The 14,849-nt window shown below is 42.2% G+C and overlaps 1 protein-coding gene and 1 long non-coding RNA gene across 18 annotated transcripts in view; one reads left to right on the top strand and one right to left on the bottom strand.

The window, feature by feature from the left end:
* Positions 1–6,346, top strand: part of LOC146357238 (uncharacterized) — an 89,668-nt gene extending 83,322 nt beyond the window's left edge. The window contains exon 5 of the long non-coding RNA XR_014789072.1: positions 4,048–6,346. This is a non-coding gene — a long non-coding RNA (uncharacterized LOC146357238). The remainder of the gene's footprint in view (positions 1–4,047) is intronic.
* Positions 1–14,849, bottom strand: part of MIPOL1 (mirror-image polydactyly 1) — a 305,293-nt gene that overhangs the window by 286,753 nt on the left and 3,691 nt on the right. For 9 of the 17 annotated variants that reach the window (XM_084843264.1, XM_084843223.1, XM_084843148.1 and 6 more), the window contains one exon: positions 10,468–10,616. The exons of 4 other annotated variants lie outside the window; for them this stretch is intronic. The gene's annotated coding sequence lies outside the window, so the exon portion shown is untranslated. Of the gene's footprint in view, positions 1–10,467; positions 10,617–12,070; positions 12,137–14,849 lie in introns of those variants that run through there. 4 more of the 17 variants (XM_084843272.1, XM_084843243.1, XM_084843157.1 and 1 more) reach the window with 2 other exon arrangements.

Consider the following 14,849-nt stretch of genomic DNA (forward strand, 5'->3'; position numbering starts at 1 on the left):
ACTGCACCGCATAAAAATCTTTTATGGGTTCAGTGACATGCATGTTTAGTCAGAAAGAAGTCCTACACCTCCCAACGTTCTCCAGCCAGCCAGGACAACTAGGGCAACAAAAATGATCAAGGGGATGGAGCAACTCCCCTGAGGAAAGGCTACAACAGCTGGGATTGTTAGCTTGGAAAAAAGGAGGGTAAGGGGAGACATGATAGAGGTCTACAAAATTATGCACGGTGTGGAGAATGTGGATAGGGAGACATTTTTCTCCCTCTCTCATAATACTAGGTCATCATATGAAGCTGATTGGTGGGAGATTCAGGACAGATAAAAGGAAGTACTTCTACATACAGTGCATAGTTAAACTATGGAATTCACTTCCACAGGATGTAGTGATGGCCACCAGTTTGGATGGCTTTAAAAGAGGATTAGACATATTCATGGAGGAGAAGGCTATCAATGGCTCCTAGTCCTGATGGCTATATGTTCCCTCCAGTATCAGAGGCAGTATGCCTATGTACACCAGTTGCTGGGGAACTTGGGCGGAAGGGTGCTGTTGCACTCATGTCCTGCTTGTGGGTTCTCCGATTGGCTATTGTGTGAACAGAATGCTGGACTAGATGGACCCTTGTTCTGATCCAACATGGCTCTTCTTATGTTCATATGCCCCTATACACACACACCGTTTTTCTGCCAAAAATCACCCCCTGAAAACTGCTACTTGCGGTACAGGCATAACTCTCCCACTGAAACCAAAGGAGCTTAAACATGCTTAATGTGGCTGGAGCATGCACCACCTCTGTCAGTATCATCATGCCCTCATCTTCCCAAGATGCAGCACCATTGTCCAAGCTGTTGCATGGCACAGCATTGAGGACAGAAGGAATCCAGCAAGGAAAACTGGGGATTTAGGGAAGGCTGCAATGGTGTGCTACTGCTAGAACTACTGACATTACACTAGTGGAAACCAACACTTCACAGTATCAATAGCGCTTGCTAACACAACGGGTTTCCTGGAGCCATCACACTAGCAAGTGCTACTGATGTTGTGGAAGTGTTGGCTTCCCCAAGTGCAACATCAACAGGGCTAGAGGTAGCACACCCTTAGATCGTTCCCTTTCTTACCAACTCTACATTCTAAAAGGGTTTTGGTCACCACTATGGATGTTGGAGAAATGAGTTCAGATTTCTATGAATCCAACCTGTGTATTCCACAGCGGACTGGTTCCTCACATGGATTCCGTTGACTTACGGATGTGTTTTTTTAGTTTCTGGAAATTTACACAAATTTAGTCATACAAAAATCAATGAAATAAAGAAACATTGGTCAAAAATGCGCATTTCCCCCGTAGGGAAAGCTTGAAATGCACATAGGGGGATTTGCGCATTTTCGCAAGTGCAAATTTGCGCAAATTCGGGAAATTGGAATAAATCCGATTCCATTAATAGGAGGAGGATGGAACTTAAGGCACCTGAAAATCTGCGAAATGCAGATAGAACTGTTTTTACAAAATCTGTACATCCCTACAGAGCCAAAACTACATAAGCAGTTTTGTTACATGCCTAGTAACCCCTTACAATAGCATTGCTATTAATATGAAGAAGGGCATCATATTTGCCCAGCACCAGGCAAATCAGTGCAAACTAGCACTGTGTCAAAAATTTCTCCCATGTATTTTTCTACCATTCTCACTCAATATAATAGAAAAGAAATTACTTCCAAAAAGAAATTCAAAGAACGTTTCAGAGAAATTCTCACGGATTGGGTTCAGGTTTCTTGTGCTTACCTTATTTAGGAGGCAGCTGAGGAGTGTGAGCTAGTGCCCTGCTTTTCATTGTACATTCACCTCTCCAGCAGCCTGGAGCCTCCTTCGCTTCTCCCACTTCAGTTGACACCCAGGAGAAGGCATCATGAATTCCTCCCATGAGGCTTTTTTCAGATCAGGAAGTGGAGGCAGCCGGGGAGGCTGCAGACCAACGGAGGGATGTGTAATAGAAAGAAAACACACACAGCACCCCCGGCCACCTTGGAGTGATTAGATAAGTTCAAAAACACCACAAAAATAAAGAACACTCTGAAAATCAGGCAGAACAATGGAAGCCTATTTTATGGGGGAAGAACACTTTCAGGAAATTGGAGGACAGATTTTGGCACAGCACTAGCTCCACTTCTTCCCTGGAGCTGGACACAAAACTCCCCCCCTCCCCACACATACACACCTGCATTGTGGTGAGTGCAAAATGTGGGCCAGCCGCCAACACCGTTGATGGTTTTGCCACTTGCAGGGGCAGTGCAAAAAACCCTTAGGAAAAAAGAAAGAAGCCGTGCTACATCCCCTGCCAATGGTGAGCCCTGACTATGAGAAACTGTGGAGAATTTTTGCTCCCCTAGAGGAAAATTTGGTGAAATTGTCCCCCCGTCCCCCGTTTCTCTGTCCACAAATAGGGTAGAGAATTTCAAGAGGCCATTTGAGCACGGCTCTAGTGCAAACTCAGCTTTTTGCTATCACAGCTAAACTTCAGCTTTAGAGAATCAGTGTGTGCCAAAATGGTTAAAAGGACGACATGACGGTCAGCATGCCCCTGACTCAGGCCGGATTTCATAATTAGAAAGAAGTAATTAAGAACTTCTTGGCAGTCACCTGCTTTTAAAAAACAAACATTGAGACACGTGTGAGTACACACACACAGTAGTTAACCGAAGAAACGGTTAAAATTAAAATGCAGCTGAATGATTTATGAACAGCTGGTGTAATTCTATGCTTGATGGCAAAGTTATGAAGCTCTTGGTGGCTTGACAAGACAAGCTACAAGCTTGAATGAAATTGTTCAGCTTAAAGAATTAGAATGAAGTTGATGACGGATACGTTACTGAACATGACAGGGTGTCATCTGTTTTAAACAGGATCTTTACTAGGATGTACTGAAAGCAATTTTTCCACTACCTTGAACCCACTAAAGCTTTCCTCAGTACAATCTTACTAGAGCTTATTCAGACAATAGGCTTGCTCCAACTGTTGCCATTTAAATATAATAAAAACAGGCACTATAATCATTTTTCAGTGCTAATAATTCAGATCTCTGAGGAAAATATAATCTATGTTGTTTTTCTACAGCCCCTCGGGCAAAAAAAAAAAGCCCCGACTCTCGCTACAGCCGTGCAATTCTTATACATGTCTTACTCATTGACCTGTCTTATACCCATTTACCTGAGAGTAAGCCCCATAGAACTCAATGGGTCCTACTCCCAGGTAAATGGATATAGGACTGTAGTGCGCAGAGCAATCTGAATGCCTTTGGACAGCTGCCCAAGGTGGTGGTGGTGGGAGGATAGGATGCAACAGGAGCACTTCTACACTGGTGGAGAGGTGCTCCACTGGTGGGGAAGAAGGCCCCACCCCAGAGGCCCCAGTTATGCCTGTGGGGGGGAAATCTACCAGCAGTAGTATTCCTGCTGGAGGTGGGCCCCAAAACAGAGAATTACAGAGGTGGAGAGAAGTCAACTAGATTGGGACTCTCAGCTAGTCAGCCTTCCAGTTGTCCCAGCTTATCTTTCTCCCCCGCACCCCCATTGGTTTCAATGCCAGGGGACGGGTTCTGGAAAAAGAAAAGATCCATCCAGCTAATGAGTCCGGTAAACCAGCCACTCACTTCTCACCCAGGCCAGCATGTGCCATCCGGGCTTTGGAGGAAACGGTGATCGACCACTTTGTTCCTCGACCCGCCAAGGAAGTTATAATTCCTCTGTTAATTTCTTAATTAAAACGTCTATCAAAGGGCATATCTTCATGACGGGTGAGAGGTTGTCACTGATTTATGCCAATTTCTCCCTCTCGCTAATTTCTCCCTCTCGCTACACCCACCGTATGACATCCCAATGCCTTTCCAGAACATTCTCCAACCCTCAGGAGTGGCTTTTCAATGGGTGCAACAGGAGAGCAGATGCAGCAAAGCCCCATTCTGCGAATGAAACTCTACTTGTGGTTTGATATATCCAAGCCTAAACTGACCAATATTTTTGTCAGAAATAAACATAACATTGTTGTTTGCATTCAGAGACAGATTCCCCCTGAAGTTTTGAACTTCATGATACCAGCACTGATCAGACCTGGTCTACAGATGAAGAAGAATGAGGTGGAAGAATGGACCAAATGGACTACTCCAAACTGTGGGGACTGTACCACTTTTCCTATGGGAGAAGTGGGGAGTCTGTCTTCAGGCCTGCTGACTGGAAAGATGCATCCCTCCCACTTAGCTTCATGGCTCCTGCCTGCTTGCTGTGTTGAAAACAGGGACCAGGGCTGGGGCGGGGTCAAGAAAGAGGCAGGCATTTAAAACCACACACACAAAAAAAAGATTGGACCTTACTCTGTTGGGATCATTTAACAAATAATTTGTTGTAAGTCATAAAGTTTACAATACTTTTCTGGTAAAATGGGTGGGATAGAAACAGGAGGAGAGGGTGTATTTTGGGGCCCTTAGAGTAATTCCCGTGTGTGTCTTTCTCTCCCCCACCCTGCTCCACTTTTATGCCTCAGTTTGGGTAGCAGCCCTTCTCCAAAACCTTTTTCTTAAGCACTCTTAAAACCTACCTATTAAAACTGTTGTGCAATACCACAGAGTTCAAAAATGCAAAAGAAAATCCATAGGGCTAATCTCTGCAAGCCAATAATATTCTAGTAAGAAGCTCAAATTTATTTCATCCATCAAAGACAACCCGAACAAGGAAAAAGGTACTATTTCAACAGAATTCTAAGTTGTTTTGTTCAATCACTTTGACAAGTGTCAAAACATTACCTTTCCCTGCCTTGCATTTAACACTGTTCCTTGAAGCTTGAATGTGTTCGTTTATACTTGCATAAATATCAGAGAAGACTTCTGCGGATTCCTCTTGTGTGTGTGGCACAATGACATGACTCAACCAAATCCATAACCTTTGAAAATAAACTTTACACCTTTCTTCGGGGATATCAGATATAGCTCAGGAGCATAATTACACTACAATGGCACTAGTCAAATCTAGGTCACTAGATTCTGTGTGACAGATGTGAATTACAGAAGTCTCAACTCAAAGACGATTTACGACATAGTTGACGGCTTTTGAGGTTTCACTGGTAAGAAGACATTCCTTCTAAATATAACCATAACTAAAGCTGAATTGTCTTGTGGATGTTTTGTATTCCCTTACATAACAGATATGCCATATGTAAAACAGCTACTTAAAAAAATAGTTTTAAAGTTTAGGTATGGTTAAAAGAATTTAAAACCAATGTTATATAATAAGGGCAAAATCCTATGGCCACTATACTGCGGGTAGGTGGCCATAGGATTGTTCGGTTCTTGGAAAACCGCCTCCCCGCTCCCTCCCCCGCCGCCTCGTAGGCAGCGCAGATTGTTGCCGGGCTCCGCACTCAGAAAAGCAGCGTAGAGACTTCCGGTCGGGACCGATGTCGGTCTGGTAGCTTCCCACGGGGCTCCATGGGAGCTTTCTCAAACAGCTTTTTAAAAGGTTGAAAAACCTTTTCATCTCCCTTTTCAAAACCTTTCCTTTTCAATAGAAAGGGGGGCAAGGCAACAGTTCTGGACAACATCTTGGAGAAAGGTAACTCCTATGTGATAGTGGGGGGGCCGGATTCCAGAATTTTCTCCCCAGAGCTTTAGCAACGCAAAAAGCTGTACTGAGACTCCTACTTTATAGGAGAAAACAGGGCTGATGTGTTCCATATAATATATGCTTTAAGAAATATCAACAACCTTTGAGGGATGATTTAAGAAATGTTAACAATATTTGAGAACATCTGAGGACCTGTAAGATCTGTGTGAGAGAAATATGTCTGCGCCGAGGAGAAGAAAGGAGCTGGCATCCACTCCCCCCGCATCTTCTGTTTCCAAAATGTCGAAGACAGAAGATATAGGGGAATTATTTACGCTGATAAAGACTTTATCTTTGCAATTTACGGAGCAGGTCAAGAGGCTGGATTTAATCCAAAATTCCATCACCGCCCTGCAAGGAGCTGTAGATTTAATTAAGCGTCACAGCAAAAAATGGAGATGAAAATTAATGAGCTTGAAGACCATGTGGCTGGAAATGAAACTACGACTCAAATCTATTTTAAAAACACCTCTGATAGAATTTCTCAACTGGAAGCTTTCACAAAGAGATCCAATGTACATATTTTGGGGATTAAAAATTTGCCTAATGATGTAAAATTGTTTGTTTTTGTGGATAAACATTTGCATGAGATACTCCCTATTCCATCTGATTATTTATTTGATATTGAGCAGACATTTCATGTGCCAAATGCTAAAGGGACTGATTACACCATCATAGCTAAATTTGCAAAAGTCTCCACAAAGAATTATATCCTGCGCTTGGCAAGAGAAGCTCGAAGTCTTTCCTGGAGACAAGATAAAGTTATGTTATTTCCTGACTACATCAAAGAGGTGGCGGATAAAAGAAGGCAATTTATCAAAGCAAAGAACTTGGCAAAACAAATGAACTTACATTACTACTTAAAATATCCTGCTACTCTTTGCATTGTGTCTGAAGGTCAGATTAAGAAGTTTCAAAATCATGGCGGAGGCTTGGCTGAGTGTAAAAATGCATGAGAATCTTGTTACAACCCCATGAACTGGAATTTTTAAACAAGCTTTGTTAATTGTTTTTATTTAGCCTATATGATCCAGGCTAACTCAGAAGATAAATGATTATATATATATATATATATATATACTTATTTTCTTTCATTTTTTTTTCTTGCTTTTATTTTAAAATAGATAATATATCTAGTATAAAATATATTACTGAATGTTGAAGGTTTATATTAAGTTTTATTATATATATATATATATATATATATATAATTTTATTATTATTATTACCAATAATACTAGGCTTTTGGGAATGAATTCTAGACCTCTTTCTTTGATATAAGATTGATGATATGATATAGAAATGTAAGGTTGTTTATTAAATTGTAAGATTGTTAAGGTTATAGATATAGTCTTTAAAATAGAATGACATTGGAGACCGGAGAGGTGTTGGAGCTTAAACTCAATTCTTTAGGGGGGAGGGAGAGGGAGGGGGGGAGCGAGGGGGAAATAATTTTTTTTTCTTTTTTCTTCTCTTTTAGTTATTGTGGTGTCCACATCAGAATATTGTATTGCTGGGAAACTGAAGCATTGATAAGGTTGTTGGTAATTTTGGTACTGTTTACTTCATTCATACAAAATAAATAAAAATATATTCAAAACAAGCAGAAGAGAAGCAGCGTGGTGCAGGGCAAAATGGGGCGTTCCCAGGGGTGGGGAAGGACGGGGAGTGAGGAAGTGCCTGGAATGACGCTTCCTATGTGTCGTTCAGCCTCCCGCACCCCACTCCCGCAGCTAGACAGCCAAAATCTGCCATTTAACTGAGAATGTAGGGTGGCTGGAGCATTGAGGAGAAGATCCTTTCCGCACTCCACCCACCCTGCACTGGATAGGCAGTCACCTCCAAGTTCAGAGACAGCCGCCTCTCCACATAGGATTGCTCCCTCTGTATGGTTAAACAATTTAAAAGCAATGTTATGCATGCAAGTAAAAAATCCTGATTGTGAAACCTGATTTCATATGAAGACTGGAGAATGTACACAAATTGGAAGTCAACAGGGAATTCATGCATTGGTCACTTAATAAGCATAGCCTCCAAGTGATAATGATGTTTATTGAAAATATTGAAGGCTGAAGATTAATCTGAGATATGTTTGTGAACTGCCCAGAGAGCTTTGGCTATTGGGCTGTACAGAAATGGAATACATACATAAATAAAATATTTTGTACATTTCCCACTTCATATGAATATGCAGAACCATGCACATTTTGTCACTTTGTGCATACTCTCCAACGTCATTTGGGGCCTATGCATGTAGCCTGGCAATGCATGGAATTCCATGGGTATGCTGCCAATCTCTGTACATTCTCCAAGCCGCTTTCTGCAGATGTGCACAATTACCCGTGTTTACGTACATTCTCCATTCAACTCACAATACCCATGAGAAATACAATTCTGATATATTGGCCCAGATAGTGTCACTTGGTCTGACAATATTATTACACCCTGATTCTGAACATGTCTCCTGGAAGTCAAGCCTTGCTGATGTCAAAAGAAGGCATCTCAAGTAAAGTATGTGATCCTAAGCAAGAAGGGGGCCGGGCCACTAGATACAAACTGTTGGCACACAGCTCCACCTAGTGGCTAGAGATTCTGTGGAGCTGGAACAGGACTTTTTCCATCTCCAGGTTTTCATGATTTGCTTCCCCAATATGCTACTTTTTTTTTAATGAAAGAATAAGTTTATTAATATGCAATGTTTTGCTTATGTCATTAATATTCTCAGAGCAGAAGATACATTTATTCACATTACGACTGTATATTACGTAAGTTGGTATATATGTAGATACACATTACCAGTCCATAACTGATTTATGATTTTATTTTAGCCCTCTCCCAAGATAATACACACCACTGAAAGTATTACTATGCTCAGCACAGGTATTTGTGCTAATCACTTCTTGTAGAACTGAAATATTTATCTGTGGCCTGCTCTAATACATGATGCATTTGCTTTCCACAGTCTACCAGTGATATGCTAGTTGGTTTATATTTATGAGAACAAAATACATTTGGAAACCAAAGCAAGAGACAAAAAGTTAATGCTGGGGTACAGATAAGACCTTACAATAAAGATACTAGAATTCCCTGCTATGCTGCCACACCTGAATACTTCTACTGGCAGTATAACTTAACCACAGTTTATTTTAGCACTAATAAAAAGTGTGCTAACCATACATGCACTTTTGTTAGTTTTATGTACTCTTCCTTTAAACAGCACAGTGAAATGAGAAGGAGATTCCATTTCACAAGGATATACTTATGGACCTATATCCTTTTTCATAATATATGGTTAGGTACAAGCCCCTGAACCTATAGACTGTTTTTTTAACTGCTTCAAAAATGGAGCCAAGAATGTAAACATAACTTTTTATGTTTGCTTTTCTTTTGTAGATAGAAAGCTCTGGCACAGGAATACTTTCTGTGCATGTGTGTATTTTTCATATAGCAAAATATTTATGGTAACTAGATGCCCACATCTTTAAAGTAAGCATAACATTGTAGCAGTAATAACTTAAATCATTTAAAAGAATGATTTAATTATACTGAAGAATAATTTGCAAGTAATTACTTAATTTTGAAAAACACACACCAGTGCCTCAGACTGAAATAAGCTTTCAGCATTCAACATAATGTGAGATAAATACATGCTGCTGTTTATTACATTTATACCCCACCGTTCCTACCCTGAATTCAAGACTGGGCGCGCAAGTTTCAACGGTGACTCCCATCCAGGCACCGATGAGACCCAGACCTATTTCGCGTCACCGAGGTTGCTGCATCACGTGCCTTCAGGCTATATGCCAGGCTCTGTAGCCACACTGCTGAAACTCTTTCAACCCAAGGACCAAATTCAAATTCAGAGACGTGTGCAGGGGGTGCATTCCAGTGGTGGGTGGGGCTGAAGGCAGGGGGGTGGGGCCAAAAGTACCTGCATATTTTAGCATAAAGCTCTTACTGCCAGTAACCAAGCCTTAGGAGAGGCAATTCAACCTTGTAGAATGGGGAACAGAACTGCGCAAAAGCCGGGAAGCCACCGAACGACTGGCACTCAAGGCCAGGCAGGGGTTGGGTCAGAGGAGGGGGCGTGGCCATCTGACGAAACTCAGAGGGCCAGACTGGGACCTCAGGCTTCTGGCTTCTCCTCTTTCTCCCCCCACCCCGACCTTACAGCTGACTAGCCCGGAAGCCTTCTCCTGTAACCCAGATCACAGCGGTCGGCTCACTGATAAAGAAACAAGGCATAGCTAGAGAGCCTCTGCTGAGAGCTGGCAGCTCCACAAAGACGGAGAAACACACGCAGACAGAGAGCCATCCTTGAGGTGACTGGGAGCCCCCAGGCCCTCAGGTCTTGCAGTGAAGAACATAGTGTTAGATGAATATGAGTTTTCCAGCCATGAATGTCTAGAAAGTGTGGGTATTGAGAAGGGAAACACTTAGAAGTGTCTAATTTCCACTGGAACATACCCAAGCCCAAGCTCCTGCAACATAGGAGAGCTTCGGCTATTGGGCGGTATAGAAATGAAATAAATAAATAAATAATACCGATGTGTCGTCCCTGTCTATTCTCCCTGCCCCACAGTGTATAGTAGATTTAAGCCAGAACAATGAGGCTATTTCCACTTATTGCAGGGAAAAGTGCACAAGAAGTCTGGTATCAAGCTCGACTCTGTGCAACCCAAGGCTTCACTGATACCTTTCTCTTTCTGTTTGGCAGCTGCGGTTGCCAATCCCCACTTCCCACCCCACCCTACACATACAGGTTGGAGGGAAAACAACCCATTACTCTGTTGTTTGACATTTATAGCAATTCTGGTCCTTACCTGAATGATCGATGGGTGGAGGACCACAATGAGAAATCCAAAGTCCGTTTGGTTCAGATTAAATCACCTTGCGTTCCCAAGCTTTATCCTGGCAAGGCATCTTGAATCAAAGGACGAAAGGGTGCGTGTTCATCCCACCCCCAGGTTAACTAAAAGCAAAATAAAAGATGGTAAAGATCTTGCTCTTACAAGTCTAACTTAAGGCAGGAAAATGAAAGGAACTCTTTCCATTCACAGAATAGTTTTGAGATGCACTAGTGAGGAAGGACATGCAAGCAAAAGGTCTCTGTAAAGGCAGTGGTGTAGTGGAGCCAGGCCTCGCAGGGGCACAGCTCTGGCACTTGATTTCTTCATCAGCAGGGACACTGACATCATCTGCCACCCCCCACCCCACTCAGAATCCCCTGTTCCCTCTGAGCTTAGCTGCAATCCTCACAGTGGCTGGGGGGAAATGAATTTCCCCACCAACAACAGATTCCCTGTTGTGATGCAAAGCATTTGGGGGGCGGCTTGAATGGGCAACGAAGATCCATTAGCTTTACAAAAGGCCTGCTTCTGGTGGAGATGAAAACTGCTAGAACTGGTTTGTTGATATGGAAGGGACAGAGCTGCCTGCATTTTTGGGCTCTCCCTGGGGACGTGGCTGTGGGGACTGTTGCGATTAATGCTTGTGCTTCAACATTTGCTACTATACCACTGTGCAAAGGTGATGCTCCACTGACCTCCTGCAACTTCAGAACACCATGCTTAGCACTAACTAGAACTGGAAGAGCACTACTTCCTTTCCAGGTTAGGCATGCATGCAAAAATGGATTAGGAGAAGAAGACAAGGAATAACATATTGTCTCTTTGAGGACCATGATGGAAGTCTGTAATATCTTAATTAGCCAAGCTTAGCAACAAAAAAACCACACAGTATTAAAAAGTGTACGTTGTTTTAAGTTTCTTGTGTACACTGCTTTGGGAACAAAAATTGAAACGTGGTACATATGTTTTGTAAAACAAACAAAGCTCATTCGTTTGGCATTTTCTGTTTAGGAGGCTTGTTTCCAATAAAATATTTCTCTTGAACACCAAGATACCAGAAGGCAATTTGATACGCATACATGCTCAGGACACAACTTTCAAATGCTGGCTCAACCCCAACACCTGCTTTCAAGGGGGGTTGAAGAGAAGTACAATAATGGAATCTCTCCTCTTTCTCCCTCCCTCTTGAGTGATCTCAACAAAACCTAGTATGTGCATTTATAACACATGGGTGGTCCAGACTGCAGGTTTCCAGGTTTCTTCTATAACCTCAAGGGGATGTGGGTTTTCTGGAAAATGTTGAAGTGGAACATTTTCCAATGCAAATTAGGTTAATTTGTATACGATCATTTGTATTGGAAAATGTTTCAATGAAAATTATGTTAATTTGCGTAGTGTCATTTGCATCAGAAAATTTTCATTTTGCATCGGAAAATTTTCTGATGCCCTAGAGAGATCTAATTTAGCAGGTTAACTTTACTTGTATTTAGTAAACAATATTGGTTCTAGTCCCCACTCGGCCATGGAAGCTCACTGGGTGACTTCGGGCCAATCACAGACTCTCAGCCCAACCTACCTCACAGGGTTGTTGTTGTGAGGATAAAATGGAGAGGAGGAGGATTATGTACGCTGCCTTGGGCTCCTTGGAGGAAAAAAGGCAGAATAGAAATGCAATAATAAATAAATAAATAAATAAAGCAAGCAAGCAAGCTAAAAAAAAAGTGTTAATTTTGGGCCAATTCACCACAAGTACTTGACCTGAAATGTTTGAGGGGGGAGGAAATAAAAGCACACAATGTGATTTAAATGTTATATTATGTAGATTTTTTTCTTGAAATACTTGTAAAAAGTTAGTCAAACGCATGGACTTCCCTTACATTATTTAAATTTACAGGAAAAAAGGCACTAAAAACTGTTGACATACTAAGAGTGCAATCCTATCCAGAAAGTCACCAGTCTCTGAAATTGGAGGCTGCCAACTGTCCTATGCTGGTCAGGTGGATCAAGGAGGGGGTCATCTCCTCTGTGTTCCAGCTGCCCTGCATTTTGGCTAGACAGGTGATTTTGCCCATCTAGCTGCAGCTTTGGGAGAGGGATGGAAGGAGTCTGGAGACTTGACAGGAAGCTGCATAAAGCAGCTTCCCCAGTCTCCTCCGCTCTCCGCCCCCAGGACCATCCCCTTTTCCTCATCTCCACACTCCATTTCTGAGTGCGGAGACATAGCCAGCGCGGAGAGAACTGCACTGGCTACGAAGGGGCAGGGGAGGGGGCAAGGAGTGTAGTTTCTGGGTTCTGAGGTTGGAGCCTGGACTCCGACCTTGGATCCCAGAAGCCGAACAATCCTATGTACCCCCAGACGCTGTCTAGGGGGCATAGGATTGCTCTCTTATTAGTTTTAGCAACCCAACTGTGCATGATATGCCAACAACCACCCATTTACTTCAACAGAGTTGAACTCTCTTCCACTAAGGTTGTTGGGGCACTTTCAGTTTCACTATCACGACTTATTAGTTCCATTTGACTCTGAGACATATATGTATTTCAATCATATATATATATATATATAGACTGTGTATATATATATATATATATATATGTATATGTATATGTATGTATGTATTCCCTCACACACTTTGTAAGAATAATCACCTGAAAAAAATTCATTACAACTTTGAAACTGACAGGCTTGCCAAGTACTGTATTTTCAGTTAGCATCCATTCATTTTTACTAATGAATTTATGAAATGGAAAATTTTCCATGGAACAATAAAGCACTGGAAAAATTCCCACCCTACGTCACTGCCTCAAGGACCACCAGCTGGAGTCAAATGAAAGAGTGGTGGGAGGGGGGAAGATATACACCTAGCAGAAATAAGGAGCAGGGTGCCTCTGAGCACATATCTCAGACTAAGAATTTGTTTCCAGTTTCAGAACTGAGTTTGAAGTCTTTTCTCACAAAAATCCACTCTTGGTTTCCCCCACAGCTTTCTTAATTTCAGCGGCCTAATTTAGACATTCCTTGTTGATGTTGTTAAGCAACTGGGATAGAGCCAGAAACCTTTTGAAGATCTACTGCAGATCATTGAGAGATCTACCTTCTGTCTGCCCCTAATTTACAGCGTAATTCGCAGGTTGACCTCCACCAGCTTAATTCCACACATGTCTTTATGTCTTTATGGAGGATGGCGAAGGAAAGATACAGATTACCTTGCAATAGTGAGGTATCTCAAAGACTGTGATTTATCTGGAGCATCCAATATTTTATTTATATAAAAACAGCATCTCCAATAAGTTAAAGCTGATCAAGCTGATTCAACTTCATTGCATTTTTTTCTATCTGCCTATTTTATTAATGTTATTCTGTATGTTAACAAGAACATTTTTATTTTTAAAAAGGGCTCTGGTTTCTCTTTTGTCCTCCACCCCTTCCCACTCCCAGTCTACTTGGAAGTAAGCCCCACTGAATTTCATGGGGCTTACTGCCAGATATGTGTGCACAGGACACTTAGTTGTTTCCAAGAGACCTTCTCTTTGATCCTCTTAAGTAAGCTGATCAAAGTAACGCCTGCCATCTGGAAACGTCTCTCAGACCTAGATACAGTCTCCATTTTCAGATACAAAACAGAACAAAAAGAAAAGTAATTAAACCATCAAAAATGCAATATATCAATGAGTGAGCGTGTGCCACAGTTCCAGAGAACATAACATTTCTGTAAGTACATTATAGGACAAATAAATATCTCCCTTTTGCCACAGTGAGGACATTCCACACAGTGAACTGCTCTCACATGTTATAGCTTCCAGGTGTAGCAGAAGTTTTTCAAGTGACCTTCCAGGGAGTTCTACATAGTAGCATGTATAATGACCAAGATGCCACTGAGTTGGAGCATCCAGGCAAGCCTGAACTCTGACAACTATTTCTCTGCTCTGGAATTAAACGCTGCCTGCCTGACCAACCACTCAGGGCCCGCCCTACTATGAGGCAGATTCAGCTGCCAGTCCGATTCTATCTGCGGAGCTGGGTAGGGGGTGCCAGCTGGTCTTTTGCCTCAGGCAGCAACATGTTTGGGGCCAGCCCTGCACATCCCACAGGCTGCTTCTGAATCTGTCTGCCGCTGAAGTGGGAGATTTAATTTAGAAGGCCTTCAAATGGCTTTCTCCTGATTAGCTGTAACATTTACGATGGCCTATACAGAAGCCCCAACCACAGATGCTGAAGAAGCAGAAGTAGATCAGTTCTATGAGGATCTGCAGCACCTACTGGATAGTACGCCAAAAAAAGATGTTATTTTCATTACAGGAGACTGGAATGCTAAGGTGGGTAGTCAAACGGCACCTGGACTTACAGGCAAGCA

Source organism: Heloderma suspectum, chromosome 1 (genome assembly GCF_057233095.1).
Source record: "Heloderma suspectum isolate Gila_16-S chromosome 1, 16-S_ref, whole genome shotgun sequence".
Classification (NCBI taxonomy): domain Eukaryota; kingdom Metazoa; phylum Chordata; class Lepidosauria; order Squamata; family Helodermatidae; genus Heloderma; species Heloderma suspectum.